Here is an 11,560-nt window from a genome sequence, read left to right on the forward strand (position 1 = left end):
AGGGAATTTCAAAATACAGTGGAAAGTTTTAACAACAGACTAGAAAAAGCAGAAGAAAGAATTTCAGAACTTGAGGACAAGGCTTTCAAATTAGCCCAATTAGTCAAAAATGGTGCAAAAAGAATCAAGAAAGTCTCCAAGCAATATGGGATTAGGTAAAATGCCTAAACATAAGAATCATAGGTATTCTTGAGGGAGAAAAAGAAAAAGCAAAAAGCATAAAAAACCCATTTGAATAAATAACAAAGGAAAACTTCCTTGGTCTTGCTGGAGACTTAGACATCCAGACACAAGGAGGTCATTGAACTGCTGGAAGATTTATTGCAAATAGGACATCACCAAGGCACATAGTAATCAGTCTGGCCAAAGTCAAAGTGAAGGAGAAAACCCCACAAGCTGTGAGATGAAAGCATCAAGTAATTGACAAAGGAAAACCCATCAGACTAACAGCAGACTTCTCAGTAGAAACCTTACAAGCTAGTAAGGATTGGTGCCACCCTTAGTCTTCTTAAATAGAATAACTATCAGCCAAGAATTTTGTATGCTACAAAATTAAGTTTCATAAATAAAGGAAAAATAAAATCTTTCCCAGACAAGAAAACATTAAGGGAATTTGTCACCACTAGACCTGCCCTACAAGAAATGTCCAAAAGTTCTCTAAACACAGAAAAGGATTGTCTATACTTGCCAGTGTAAAAACACTTGAAAGTATAAACTCACAGCTCCTATAAAATAATAATACAAGGGAGAATGAAAAGCAACCAGGCAACAATCGATGTGATGACTGGAACAGTAATTTCACTTCTCAATATTAGCACTGAAGGTAAATGGTCTAAATGACCCAATTAAAAGATACAGGTTGACAAAATGGATAAAATAACACAACCCAAATAACTGCTGTCTTCAAGAAACCCATTTAACTCATACAGAGTCTCACAGACTAAAGGTAAAGGGGCGAAAAACAATGTTTCACATGAATGGAAAGCAAAAGCAAGTGGGAGTAGCTATTCTTATATCAGATAAAACAGACTTTAAATCAACAGTAAAAAAAAAAAAAAGATGATCATTATACAATGATAAAGGGATTGATTTAACAAGAAGATATAACAATCCTAAATATATATGCACCTACCAGAGGAGGTCCCAGATTCATAAAACAAATACTTCTAGACCTAAGAAATGAAATAAACAGCTAAATGATAGTAATGGAAAACTTCAACACTGCACTAGCAGAACTTTAGACAGCTTTTCCTGTGATGAGCAATGGTTAGCAATATTTACCACAGAAAAGTCCAAATCTTGATTAGTGGCCTAATGGAGAATAGTCTCGTGATTCTGAAGGACATTAGGGCTGGCGTGAATTTTGTTACCCCGTCTATGGCTTGGCTGGGTTGTCTAAAATCCCCTATCTAGAGTAGGGTTGCTAGATTTAGCAAATAAAAACACAAAATGCCCAGTTAAATCTGAATTTCAGATAAACAATAGATTTGTAAAATATAAGTATGTCTCAAATATTGCATGGTATCTACTTATACTAAGTAAACATTCACTGTTTATCTAAATTTAGCAGGATGTCCTGTAATTTATCTGACAACCCTAGTCTGATGAGAACTCCAAATTCATCTAGATCAGAAGACAGGTGACTTCACTGATGTCAGAATGGGAAAGTTACCAGAGGAAGGCAAACATTTAAGAATGACTATCTTGTTTTGGAGAGCTCCTTCATCCATATAAAAGAGATGGAGAAATCTTTGATACAATGTAGGACTCTATAGTGCTCTTTTCTTCTCTTCTTCTTTCTCCTCCCCCTCCTTTCTTCTTTTTAACTTAGTGCTAATAGTTGTTTTCCTTCCTTCCTTCCTTCCTTCCATCCTTCCTTCCTTCCTTTCCTTGTCTTGGATATATTGAGGTAAGTGTGACTCACACATAGGGGACACGAAGCAATGAAAGAATATCCTTTTGCAAGGCAATATTTTGTTTTAAGGAAATAGCTACTACAAACTGCAGTTGGGGAATATGAGAGCTTTCAATGGTAGGAAATTGAAAATGAACATAAAGAAAAGAGATTTTGAAAAGTGGAAGAAACTTGTTCCTGTAAGCCATCAAATTATTCTAGGATGTCTTATATCCAGTCTTTCCTCCTCACTGTGGCGATTGTAGGATACATTTGTAGGTACAGGAAGTTTTAGAGTGTTATCTCATTCATAGAGATGTTGGACCTCTTGAACTGTCAGCACTTACACTGGTTAGCCCTAGAGCAATTACTATCTCCTGACACTATATCCCTTGCTCTTTCAATTTCACACAGGCAGCAAAACTCAAGGACTTTGTTGTTCTGTGTTTGTAAAAAGCTGCACCTTTGGAGCCAGGCAATGCATTTTTATTTTTCAAGTAACCACTTTTCTCCTGGGTACTAACACCTTTTCAAAAAGTGTTAGCATTAGATCCCACCCAACCTATGCCTAGTTTGGAACTGAAGGCTGTCTTGTCATCCTCTTGGTCAATAATTCTAAACTGCAAAGTCTATACCTTCAGGGGGACTGTCATAGTCAGTTTGGTCTGCTATAACAGAATACCATAGTCTGGGTGGCTTAAACAACAAACATTTATTTCTTACAGTTCTGGAGGCTGGAAGTCCAAGATCAGGGTGCCAGCAGGGTTGGGTTCTTGGTGAAAGCTCTCTTCCTGGCCATTTTTTCATTGTAGCCTCACATTCAAAGAGAAAGAGAGGAAGAAAACTATCTTGTCTCTTCTTATGTGGGACTAATCCCATTATGAAAGTGCCCTGATGACTTAATTACTTCCCAAAGGCCTCATCTCCAAATACCATCACATTGGGGATTAGGGTTTTTCAACATATGAATTTTGGAGGCTCACAGGCCTCTCTGGAGTTCTACAGAGCTGTGCCGTAGCCACTCTATGCAGCACGTACAGAAACCACATCAACAACACATTCCTTCTCCTTTGCAGTTCCTCACCCTGCTGAGCTGTTGTATGTTGGGTTCCTTACAGTTTTAGTTATTTTCACTTTTATTTCTTTACATTGTCATATCCTTCTTATTTTTAATCTCCATAACTGTTCCCCAAAATTTGACTGTATTTTTATTTTGCACTTTTAAAATTCACCTAGCTTAAAAAAGGAAAAAAAAAACTGTGAGAAGGGGGTGTAAATGAGATAAAAGGGATGACTGTGAAGCTAATTCAAGTTCTAGGTTAGAGAGGCTGGATTTTTCTTTTTTTCTAGTTAAACCAACAGTGATATTTTTAAGCCCCCCATTATCATTGTATTTTTTTTTTCAGGGACTATAGAAAAGGTATACCCATTACCATTCCTCCCAGAATTCAACTTCTGACGTTGAAACCTGCAAGCTAAACTGGTAGACCCATAGGCTAAAGTCTCCTGGATAACAAATCTTCCCCGAGGGGCAACACAGCTGACCTGCTGACATGGTATTGTCTTTTCATATTATGTTTTTAAGGGAATCCTTGGGTAAATCTCTGCCCAGGGACTAAATATCCAAGCTCCTGACATTTAGTGATTTTTCCTTCCTAAGGAAACACAGACTGTAGCCATTTTTACAGCTGAGATCACTGTATCCATCCCTGTAAAATATCTGCACTGAGGGAGAATAAATAACATGTGAAAATCATCAGCTTAAATATAAATTTCTCTAATCTACTGAAAAGGGACTTGTCCCTTTTGTCTGAGGTCAAATGAGACTTTGCCTGAGAGTAGGACTTGAAGGAGACATTTTATTTTTAAAAGACCGAGTGGGATGGAGTAAGGACTGAGATGAAGTCACCTCCTTTGCTTGCTGAACAGTGGCAAATGGTGGCCCCAAGTAAGGGGCTTGACTGTAGATCGAGCGCACCACTCCGTCCTCCTCCATCATTAGCTATGGCTGAGCCACACCAGACAGGGAATTTCCCATCATCAGACAATAGGGCTCAAGCACATTGATGAAGTATCTATTAACAAATATTACATGGCAATGCATACAACCAAGAGGAAATGTGCATAAACTCATCGATTCTCTTTTTCACACTTTGGACCTGAAAATATTTTTTTCTATATATGAGTAAAAGCTTCTAAACACTATCTAGCCCAGAGAAGGAAAGTTCCTTAATTTTTAAAATCCTAAATCAATTTTAATGCCCTTATGAGGCTATATATGACCTCCTTACCAACTGTTCTACACAGGGAACGCCAAGCACACGGACTGAGTAAAGGATGCAGAAAGTGAAAGCCACCACCAAAGTAGCAACACTCAATGTTCTAACTTAGGTTTATCTTCAGCCAACCAAAACACCATGGACCTTCCAATAACACCCATTAAAAGGAGCTACATTAGGGAGTCTACAGTCAAGCTAATAGATCATGTTATATCATCCTTCCAGCATAACTAGTTTTTTTAAATGATTAACTACTTTTAGTGTATAGATCTCCCTCAACCCCCTTTCCTTAGAGAAGAAAATTTTGACAAAGCCAGAGATTATCCTCAAAAATCTTTTAGAATTGAGAAAAATGCAAGTAATCAATCAAAATCTAATTTGATAATCCAGGCATGTCTAGAATTCTAGGAACTAGAAGAATGGGGCGCCTCAATCATATATGATTAGAAGTCTCAATTTCTGTAGAAAGAATCCTCAAAATCACTGGTAAACTGGCTCTTCCCTGTAATCATTCACTCACATATTGTCGTGGATTCAATTGTGACCCCCAAGAAGATAAGTCTTAACTCCTAGGACCTCTGGATGTGAACTTATTTGGAAATAGGGTTTTTGCAGAGGTAATCAAGTTAAAATAATGTCATTGGGGTAGGCCCTAATCCAACGTGACAGGTGTCATATGAGAAGAGGAGACGGAGGCAGACACACAGGGAGAACGCCGTGCAATGACAGAGGCAGGTTCAGGAGTGCTGAAGCAGCAAGGCAAGGAAGGCCAAGGATGGATGGCCCCAGCAAAGCTAGGGAGAGGCCAGGAAGGGTTCCACCCAGAGCTCAGAGGGAGCATGGACCTGTCGATATCTTGATTTTGGACTTCTAGCCTCGAGAATTGTGAAGCAATACATTTTTGTTGTTTTAAGCCATAGTTTATGGAACTTTATTATAGCAGCCTTAGGAAATGGATATACCTGCTTAAGAAATAATAAAATAACTTTAAGGGTAGCTTTGAATCCTTAATAAACAAGTTGATTATACATGGATTAAGCCTTTACTGATATAATATTATCACCTACTCAAACTCCCATTCATTCTGCCCTGAGGTCCCCCAGGAACAGAACCTGCTCACCTTTCTGCTTCAATGCCTGTATGCTTGCAGTCTGACAGTCACAACGCTCAACAGTTTACATACATTGTGCCACTTAATCCTTATGGTAGCACTCTAAGATATGCATTATTTTCCCTGCTTTGCAGATTAAAAAAATGAAGGTTGGAGAGGTTAAACAAGTAACTGGCCCCAGGTCATAAAGCCAGTGAGTAGAGAAATGTGATTTAAACCAGGTCTGTTTGATATTCATTTCCAGGCTCTTAGCCATAATGCTTATTGATTTTATTTCACACTTCGTCCAACAAAGTTTAACCTCTTCAAATGTTCTTTTCTGTTCATGGTATAGAACATTGTTTTAAACTTGGGAAGAGGAAAAAAATTAGAATCATCTCACGGGACACTTGTTTAAACTTTGTAACCCCCTTAAAAATACTAACATAGAACTTCAAATCCTTTCTCTCTCCCTCTCCTTCTCTCTCTCATTCTACAAAGCTCCATAACCCCTTCCCTTTCTCAAACTAAATACCACCCACCTGTCCTTCAAGTGTCATTTTAAATGTTATTTATCCAGTGATCTCTTTTTGATGTCGCAGTCTAGTGGGGGCAAGTAATAACACAGCCTCACAGCCCTTATATTTCTCCTGTGTGGCACCTATCACAACTAAAGTTATCATATTTGGGTAGCAGGATCGGCCTGCTAACAGGTCTAAGGACTGCCAGCATGACTTACATGGAAGTCTGGCTAGCTGACAATTGTGCTAGTTCCATTGCCCTAAGATTGGGAAAATACGTGGACCAGGCTGCATCAGCCTGGGGAAGCTGTGACTGATCAGTAAGGAGTGTATTCATGTGTGAGTGCACTTTCAGTGCTGTCCTCTGCCATCATATCATACGTTTCTAAAAATGAGGTGGCTCGGTTGAAGGGTCTTGGTTATGTCCAGATTAGACCATGTGCACAGCTGCTCTTATCTTACGTATTGAAGGCTTTGCTTGGAGGGAGGTAACTGATTCTAGAAGAACTGATGTGACCCTCTCTCACTCGGTCTCATCATCTACAACTGAAGCACCTATAAATTTATGTCTCCGTGATTGGAGATCATTGACATTTTTTCTCTCTGCTGCATGTCTGCCTACACTGATTTCTTTCTGAATTCTGCAGAGAAGTAAATCTTGTTTAATTCCCCAGGTGATGTTAACTCTGTAAAATAAATTACTGCATTCCCCAAGACCTACTAAGCATGGGATATTTCTTTCCATAATTAAAATTGTTCTTTTAGAGTGAAGGGGGATGAAGTATTAAATATAAAACCAATCTTCTAACTTTTCTCAGGAACTCCTAAAAATTTTAACTGTAACAAAAATGGATCATAGAAAACAAATTCCTTCTCTAAGCATTAGGCCTGTATGTATAAAATAATGCTGACAGAGTAACATGTAGGCTGATCCTGTTAATCCCAGTAAATGACAAGGAAAATCTCTCATTTCATTCCATCTTCAATTAGTTACATGCCTTCATTTACATGTCTCTCCTGATAAGGAGCATAGAGATTGTTTAGGTGTCTGTCCTTAAATTCACAGCCTCTTTGCTCTAAATAGTGTATGCATCCAACATTTGGCATAAGTTTCTTTCAGAGATCTAAATGCTAGGATTGGCAAAGTTACTACCAAAGATCCATTTTACAAATTTCGGGCTGGTGGCCCACAGGCTGCATCTAGTCTACAAATGTATTTAGTTTAGGCTGAGACTTTTTTTTTAAAAAAAGTTTCAATTTCTCAGGTTTTGCTGCAATATTACCGTATGATAAACATAAACATCTATTTCTTATTCACAGGTCTTCCTGTTGGCTGGAGCTCTGCTGGGCTCAGCTGGAATCCGTTGGCATCTGCTAGGATTGACTGAGCTTGGAGCCAAACTGCAGGTCAGGTTCCAGTCTGTTCCACGTGTCTCCTCCATCTGGAACTATAGAAAAAGGCTTTCTGAAGGTAAATGCAGGAGCACAAGAGGGATGGGAAATAAAAGGTGCTTCTTAAAGCAATGGCTCACTTTTTCCCACATTTCACTGGGCTATCCAAATCACATGGCCAAATTCAAAATCAATGAAGCAAGTGATGTATACTTTATCTATTCTATTGGCAAGCTCTGAAGAGTTATATGGCAAAGGGGGTCAATACATAATTCTACAACAAGGGGAATAAAGAGTTGAGAACAAAGACCCAAATTAACACAATTGCTAACATTTCAAAATTGGGATGGTTTCCATAAAGAACAGAATTTCCAGATTTTCTTGTAAATTCAGAACATTTAGTAACATGATCCCAGAGCTCAAAATATGATCTATCTGTATTATTTAATAGTTGGGGTTTTCCTATTACAGAAACAGAACTAATAGGATATATATCTAGATATTTAGATATAGATACAGATTTAGATATTGAGAGAAATCTGTAGATTTCTCTCTCTCTCTCTCTCTCTCTCTCTGTCTCTCTCTCTCTCTCTATATATATATGTAAAATACATACACACACATACACACACACACACACACACAAGAGACATATGGACTCATGCCATTATGGAGGCTGAGAAGTCCTATGATCTGCCATCTACAGGCTGAGAACAGGAAAGCCAGTGGTATAATTCAGTCTGAATCCAAAGGCCAGAGAATTGGAGGCCAATTGTGTAAGTCCTGGTCTCAGTCCCAAGGCCTAAGAACCAGGAGCACTGGTGTCTGAGAGCAAGTGAAGATGGATGTCCCAGGTCAAGAAGAGAGAGCAAATTCACCCTTTCTCCACCTTTTTTCTTCTATTCAGGCCCTCAATGGATTGAATGATGGCCCTCCCCCAGTGGTAAGGATGATCTTCTTCACGCAGGCGACTGATTCAAATACTGCTTTCTTCTGGAAACACCCTCATGGACACACCCAGAAATAATGCTTTACCAGCTATCTGGGCCTCCCTTAGCCTAGTTGGTTGATGCATAAAATTGATCATCACAAGTTCACCTCTTGGCAACTTAGCACCCATACACATCTCCTTAAACCATACTTAATCTCCAAATAAAGAAAATAAAATGGTTGTAATTTCACCTAACGCGATAGAACTATTCTATATACAACTGAAACGCACTAACTCCTTCCCCAGAAGAGGAGGTAAAGTCCTTGAGTGATGTTTACTCTTCTGATATCTCATAACTTAAATACTATTATGTAAAATTAACAATACTTAAATACTGATATAAAGTCAACATGTCTTATGTTACAGGATAACGAAATAAGAAAGTAAAAAGATCAAAGATATTTACTTAATATGTATATATATACATGCAAATGTTTTCATAAGAATATAAGAAGGAAATACTATGACAATTACAGTCTTCATTTCTGCAACTGGTCATGTAGTTACACTGATATTTATAACTACCTTTTCCTACTATCCATTCTGTATTCACTTTGCCTTTAGCAAGCACCTCAGCTGGCCACACTAGCCTATTTTCAGAAAGGGACCTATAGAAATAGGACCCCCAAAAGAAGACAACGCAGATCTATGAAACAATAATCATCTGCACTATCTGTTGCTCATGGTCTAATGGAAACCCACTGTGTCCCTATGTCTGTGTTCAAATCCTGACTCACTGCTTACTACCTGTGTAACCTTGGGCAAGTCACTTAGTCTCTCTGAACTTCCATTTCTTCATCTTGTAGCGTTTTAGTGAAGACTAACTGAGATAATATACATAAAAGTTGTTCCATGAATTCAAACATGCCACACAGATGTTGGTTGTCATTATTAGCAGGGCTCACCTAGTGAAACTCAAATTACTATTTAAGGAAATGACCAATTTGCATAGCCACCTGGATTTTTACTGTCAACGACTTTGACTGGGATTCAAATGCTTTAACAGCAGGGTTATTTCATTCACTGAAGATCCAGCTGGTGTAGCAGTTTGGGATATGCACTAAAAGATGCTTGGAAATACCTGCTGGTCTTTCAGCTATTGTGCTATAAAAACCAGGTAGGAAAATCCTTTTATCATTTCCACAGCTGAATATGCTTTAAACCCCCTAACAGAGCCAAAATTGTCAGACCAAATTCCACTTGTGATGAAATCCAACCAGGTTATCATGTTCTTTCCTTGTTAACCACCTAGGCTTTACTGGATGAAATCCTGCAGCCCTAAAACAGGCAAAACTTGACTTAACTTCAAGGAAAGTTTTGGATTTCAATGGACCTTTGAAGTCTCTTCAAAAGAGATAAGAACTTCAATGAGAGGTTTGCCTATACAGAGGACCACAGAGGCAGGCCATTTGTAGAAATTCAGTTCATCTAGGAGCAGAAGTTGTCTGGTGAAAATTGGTTCAGTAAGGAGGGGCTAAGTGAAGCATGTAAGTTCAAACTCAGTAGAATGAAAATGACTCAACTTTAGATAAGCGAACTTTGTTGCTTTGTATTTTTCTTCTCGAGTTTATGAAGGCAAGCTTTTTATTTTTACTGCCATGAAGGCCAATCAATTTAATAGTTGTAGTAAATTAGAGCCAACATACATGAAACAAAATTTAGGAAATGCCTAACACATAATAAGTTGTCTATATATATTTATTCAATTATGTAATTAACAAACAAGTATTTTAAAATGAAGATTTCCACAAAAGCTATGAATTCAAACTTTTATTCATGAATAAAGAACTTCAATTTATATTAAGTGCATTCTTCAACACCAGATAAGTTAAAGTGGCAATTCTTCAAACAGTTTTTATCACACAATATTTTCCAGCTCAAGCTAATAATAATTGCATATTGGGAATCTTTATCTCAAAACATTTCTAGCAGAGCGCATTATGCTGTGGCTAAATCATTTTTACTGTGAAAGTTATTGTTTTCTAAGCTGCAAGAAGTGTCAAATGATGCCACAGGAAGTTAAGTATAACAAATGTATTTAACCAGAGCTCACTGTGGAAGAGATTCCATCAAGTAACTGTAATAGAATTTATATATATATATATATATATATATAGAGAGAGAGAGGGAGAGTTGGCACATCATAATAAGAATTTGCTAATTGGAAATGTGATTCCGAATATGTATTGGAATTCCTGGACTCCTCTCAACTTGGAAGATAGTAACTCTATCAGGTATGAGCCAGAGAATGTTCTCCCTATTTAAGAAAGTTTTTATTATACTAACCCATCTTTGTTAGAGATTATTAGAATGTTTTCAGCTGGGGGTTTTAATAAGATTCAGCAATGGTCAAAACAGGAATTCTAAAACAGAAATATTTTTTTTTCCAGAAAAAAACAGAACATTATATTCTGTGCTGAATGCTAGTACTTCTTAGGAATCTAAGGGTTTATTTACTCCACAGATTAAAATCTTAGAGTAAATATAATAAAAATACTTTAAAGGTTATGTATCAACAAGGTGTCAGTGTGCATAAGGATGAAGTATTCTAGTCATAATTAAATTTCAAATCTAATTATAATTTGAGGCGTCCTTTTAATTACATTGCAATATTTTCTTTTCCAAGGAAGATGAGTGGTATAGCATTTTTTATCTGTAATTTTCATTTAATTAAAAATGTAAATAAATCAAACTTCCTTCTTAAAAATATTTACTTTGCACATAAAAAAGAGGATTTATAAAGTTGGGTTTTATCTACTTAATCATATTTACTTTGAGCCATAGTCATATGATGTATGAATATATAGGAGTAGAGGTCTAAATTTTCTTTTATATTATGAAGCAGGAAAAAAAATATTGCCAGTAATTATCTTCCTTGCTAGTGAGAATTCTTCATCACTTCTAGCAAAATCCTACTAATCCTTCAAAGCTAAGTTCAAATGTCACCTCCTTTGTGGGAAGCCTTACCTAACTCCCAAAGCCAAATTCAGGAGTAGGCAACCGAGCCGCGCAGCCAGTGACTTAAGTCTGTAAGGGACACTAAAATATCCCTGGGATTTCACAAAATCCCTGAAGAAAAGAGTCTTAGTTAGAAACTTGAGCTACTCGGGGTAGAAGGTAAACTAGCCTACACTGCCTCCAAACCAGCACATAGGAGCTATCAAGGATCCTTCACCTGCCTCCTAAGAATCCAGCTCCTTGGCAAACTTACATCCACAATTAGATTCTTGCACAATAGATGAGAGGCTGGGAACAAGCTTGAGTGCTTCTTCACCGACGCACCCCCCGCCCCAACCGTACTAGATGTCTTCTCTGTATTAAGGTCAAACAAACACTTGCAAACACCTCCTGGTCCCGCTTCCTTGTTTTTTGTTTTTTTTTTTTTTTTGGTTT

At 37.6% G+C, this 11,560-nt stretch overlaps 1 pseudogene; it reads left to right on the forward strand.

Moving 5' to 3' along the window:
• LOC105807551 overlaps positions 1–11,560 on the forward strand; it is a 90,264-nt pseudogene that overhangs the window by 1,409 nt on the left and 77,295 nt on the right.

This window comes from Propithecus coquereli, unplaced genomic scaffold, assembly GCF_000956105.1.
Source record: "Propithecus coquereli isolate 6110/MARCELLA unplaced genomic scaffold, Pcoq_1.0 Scaffold16, whole genome shotgun sequence".
Lineage (NCBI taxonomy): Eukaryota > Metazoa > Chordata > Mammalia > Primates > Indriidae > Propithecus > Propithecus coquereli.